Source organism: Clupea harengus, unplaced genomic scaffold (assembly GCF_900700415.2).
Source record: "Clupea harengus unplaced genomic scaffold, Ch_v2.0.2, whole genome shotgun sequence".
In the NCBI taxonomy this organism is placed as follows: Eukaryota; Metazoa; Chordata; class Actinopteri; order Clupeiformes; family Clupeidae; genus Clupea; species Clupea harengus.
The window spans coordinates 209,671-214,788 of NW_024879576.1; positions in this window are offsets into that span (position 1 = coordinate 209,671).

Sequence of the window (5,118 nt, forward strand, 5' to 3'; positions counted from 1 at the left end):
ATTGGGGTGTTTTGGTTTTGTCTCGAAGGCCATAGGGTCACTCTAACCCGCTCATGGCCCACATGATCTGAGTTCTGTGATTAACACCACCCTAGAAAAAGAAGTGCAGGAATGTAACTGCTGTAAGTGCAAGTTTAGTACTAGTCGAAGTGCAAGTTAGGAAGGGAGGTGCTCTCTGAAGAGTTGGGTCTTCAGGAGCTTCTTTAGGGAAGAGAGGGACGCCCCTGCTCTGGTAGAGCTAGGCAGTTCGTTCCACCATGAATGCCCTACAACAGAGTGTACCCCCCCCCCCAACAAATCGCACCCTGGACATAAGTGCTGATCACCTAAATATGAGATGAAAGGACCTTGCTAGAAAGTACAGGGATAAAAAAATATTTTTTGTAATCTTAAAAAAAGTATAGGCTATTTTAGAGATCCAAAGATTTTGCCTGAGCAGAACAAAAATAACATACCACTGCTTCTAGTGGGCCTTATAATAGTAATGATAATGGTAATAACAATAATATATAATGGGACAGATGTTGAGCCAAGTACATCAACTGCAGACAAAGACAAAGAGTCAGAGCCAGACCCAGATGAAAACAGAACAGACTTGGAAAACAGGCAAAGGAGAGACCACACAGAAAGTCAGGACAGGATGCCAACAAGGGAGGATATTGAGATGGAGAGTGATACATAATCCATGAATACAGATTTTAGTCCAATCAGGTCTTAATCAAATTTTCACATTCAGTCGGGCCTTGCTGTCCTATTCTGAAGTTCGCTCTTTTCAGGCCCACTGCTATGATGATGACCCCTGGCTGGAATATTCTCCACACAATGATGCTCAAATTAATTGTTGTATTTCAGTGTTTTATGTATTATTTCTTATAAAGACCCTGTTCTTCTCAGTTCTCCATACAGTCTGTGTGATTATAATTTTTTGCTGTGGCGGGGTTGGCCTTTTTTCAAAATTCCCTGGACACAGGCACAGGCAGCACATTCTTCATTGTGATCAATGTTGTATTGGGTTATCTGATGACATATGAGATCAAACTATAAAAACAGAAATATAGAACAGAAGTGACGTGTAGATGTGGGTGTGGTTTGTAATCCTGATGTGTCAGGTGACTGTGGAGGGGCTGTCTGATCACCTGTCTGGGACTCCTGCTGCCAAACCTCCTCCACTCTCTCCTCCACCAGAGAGGCCTTTCAGCACCTCCCTCCACACTGACACCTGTGCCATGGGACTCAACAGCACCTCCTCCACACTGACACCTGTGCCATGGGACTCAACAGCACCTCCCCCACACTGACACCTGTGCCATGGGACTCAACAGCACCTCCTCCACACTGACACCTGTGCCATGGGACTCAACAGCACCTCCCCCACACTGACACCTGTGCCATGGGACTCAACAGCACCTCCTCCACACTGACACCTGTGCCATGGGACTCAACAGCACCTCCCCCACACTGACACCTGTGCCATGGGACTCAACAGCACCTCCTCCACACTGACACCTGTGCCATGGGACTCAACAGCATGAAGTGGGCACATTTACTGGGCTCAGATGAAGTCCCTTTAGACCTGCACATCCTGCCACCATCACAGTTCTGAATGGTACACGGTTACCAGGCAACCAGGGATTGTGTAAATAACCACAAGTTTTACAGGCTGTCTACCATCAGCAAAGACAATCACTAAAGCCATTTATTCATCTTTGCAAACTTAGTTGGTAAGGATGAAAGGGTTGTCTTTGCTGTATCTGTACATTTTGGGATTGGAAGTGCATGACACTGTCCTGTTTAACATCTTGTGCTAAATGTATTGAGAGATTTGTCATGTGACTTTTGATATCCATGGAACTTGATAGTGAATGTAGGGTGTAACTGGAGTGCTAGGGCCCTCTTGTGGCAGTTCAATATAACTGCACAAATACATCTCCATAGCCTATACTGTATGTATGTATGTGATCTTTTTTATAACTATATAACATATATGTATGTGTTTTCTTTTGTATCCGTATATAATCTATATATATACTGTAAGTGTTTTCTTTTGTATCCCTATATAGCCTATATGTGTGACTCTGCAGTATCAAAGGTGGTCCTGGCAATATATATGATAGTTATAATAAATTACAATATATATTACAGTGTTGAACTGTATATATTTGAAAAGTAGACGATTTAAGTTTTCTGAGGGTGTTATTTCTATGTCTATAAGACAAAAACTTGCAGAGACTTGCTTTGTGTAGCTCAATGCTAGGGACATTTTTGGGTCTCAGGTCAAGGGTCAAACCTGGAGCAGTGGAGCAGCTTGGTGCAGATTACTGTGACCTCTGGGCCCCTGTGACCTCTGGGCCCCTGTGACCTCTGGGCTCCTGTGACCTCTGGGCCCCTGTGACCTCTGGGCTCCTGTGACCTCTGGGCTCCTGTGACCTCTGGGCCCCTGAGCCTTTGTCTGTCCATGCAGTGATCCAGAGCAACAATTAAGTGGAATAAGAAGATAATATCAGTTCAGCAAGAAGAGAGTCGGAGTGTGAGGGCATAAGAGACTCTGCAGTGCTATGACCTCCATGAGAGACTTAGCATGTCTCTCCTCAGTGTCATGAGCTCAGCATGTCTCTCCTCAGTGTCATGAACTCAACATCTCTTCTCAGTGTCATGAGCTCAGAGGAGGTGGAGGAGGAGGTGGAGGAGGAGGAGGATGTGGAGGAGGAGGAGGAGGTGGAGGTGGGGGTGGGGGTGGAGGAGGAGGAGGTGGAGGAGGTCCCGGTGTATCGATATCAGGGGGACTTTTGCCCTCAGCTACTGTAACCCACACCAACAGGACTTCAGAACCTATCAAGTGTCATGTGTGTCCATGTGTCCATGACGCTGAGAGTGAGAGAGAGAGAGAGAGAGAGAGAGAGAGAGAGAGAGAGATTTTACTCAGGGATGAAAAATTACTTGAAAAATGTTTTTTTTTTGTCATCGCTAAAAGAGAACTAGATTTGTTTTTCAGTTGATCCACATTCAGTTTTTTTTATTTGTTACTTTGATATTGCCTTGAATACACAATATGTTCAACAAGGTTCACAGATAGCTGGATGCAAGTGCAAGCAGGGGCAGTTGATGATGGGAGACAGGGGTAGTTGATGATGGGAGATAGGGGCAGTTGATGATGGGAGACAGGGGCAGTTGATGATGAGAGACAGGGGCAGTTGATGATGGGAGACAGGGGCAGTTGATGATGGGAGACATGGGCAGTTGATGATGAGAGACAGGGGCAGTTGATGATGGGAGATAGGGGCAGTTGATGATGGGAGACAGGGGCAGTTGATGATGGGTGAGCAGGCTGGTGATAAGTAGGTCGTGATGCTAGGCGTCGAGTGATTAGTACTGATGAGAGAGGAAACGATGTAGTTGAAGTCATTATAATATGTCTACAATGTGACATGAATTATATTTAAGACAATGAGAATATTTTATGTAAAACATCTTTCTCATATGAGAAATGTGTACTTCATCTGCCAATTATTGATTCTACTTAGTAATGAAATAATGTGGAAAATATATGAACCAACCACCAAAGCACCTCCACTGAGGACTAGATGTGTATGTTGGTCATCATGATGTTGATCATTATTAAACTTCATGTAGTTACCTGTGGTGATCAGAGGGGGGAGCCCTTGAGTGGTGGAAGCACAAGGCAGCAGGATGAAGATGTTCATCGATGCTCTGGTTGCACCTTTGTCCTCCAGCAAGCTACACAGGGGAGGCTAGTACTAGTAGGGAATAGTGATCATTGCACAATTGTAAGAAATACATGGGTAAAGACAAAATTGCACATGGATACAATTGGTGAATTTGAATGACCAAGCCTTTTTAACAGGCATTTTCCATGGGGACATGCACTATACATCTGAAATCTGAAGGAATCAGAATTTAAGGTTTAGGGTTAATAAGGATATGCCATAGTCAATAATTCAATGTATGTTGTACCTCGTTATAATTATCACTTTTATTTGGAGATGTGTGAAATGTAAAACTTCTCATGTGTATTCTGGACCTGCCCTACATGAGGTGTGAGATAGCTCTCATTTCCTCCCCGGCCAGGGCATAGTATCTGAGGTGCTTCGGCCCCATGCATAGAATTATAGTTCTTTGATCTTGTCTGGGGCTCTGACACCCCTGTGCTCTGTGTGAGCAAATGGGTCTCAGACTTCACGACTCCCAGGTAATAATTAGATACATATTCATGAAGGGATGGAGCTATGGGCCGACACCCCTTGTTTTACTAAAAGGATAAAAGCCTGTGTGTGTTTCAATGGCTGACAGAATAGAGTTAGGTTAATCCCTTGAGTGAAATCTAAGTCTCTCCTCCTCTGGTGTACATCATTGCAAGATTAAAGCCTGAATTTTGGCTGATCATACCTCAGACTGAGTCTCTGATATATGGGATACAATTGATTCCTATCAAATCCCAGAAATTCACAGAAAGCTTTATTTCAGTCATTAACACACATGCACCATTCAAACGGCTCAGGATGAAGGATATAGTAATTCTTTTGTGTTGACCCGAATCCTCTACTTTACTGAAGGAAAGGAAAGATAAATGATTGAAGAATCCTCTGCTTTACTGAAGGAATGTAAAGGTTACCCCTTACATTCGAACTTGGGTCTCCCGTGTAGCAGGCGGGATGCCTACCGCTATGCTACGTGGAGATATTAGACTCAGATGCAGAGACAAGGACAAGTTTCATTTAGATTAGTTCAAACAAGTCTTTACTCGAGTCAGGCAGAAGTTTCCAAAACGTCAGGGCAAAGAACTCAATAGATATCCATAAAAGGAAACCACAGTCCAGGTAGTTAAATAGTTTCAACAAAAGGTATCCAAAACAGGTAACAATTCAATTGCATTTTATTTATATAGCGCCATAGCAATACAATTGTCTCAAGGCGCTTTACAGAGCCCAGAGCCTGAACCCCTTTAGTGCAAGCACAATGGCGACAGGGGCTCCCTGTTAGTCAGGAAGGAACCCTCTGCTTGAGGTCGGCCAGGTGGAAATAGGAAGGGGGTGATGGGGGGAGGGTTGTGTGGCAGAAGGGGAAGGGAAACAACAGGTGTTGTACACAGCCTGCATTTGG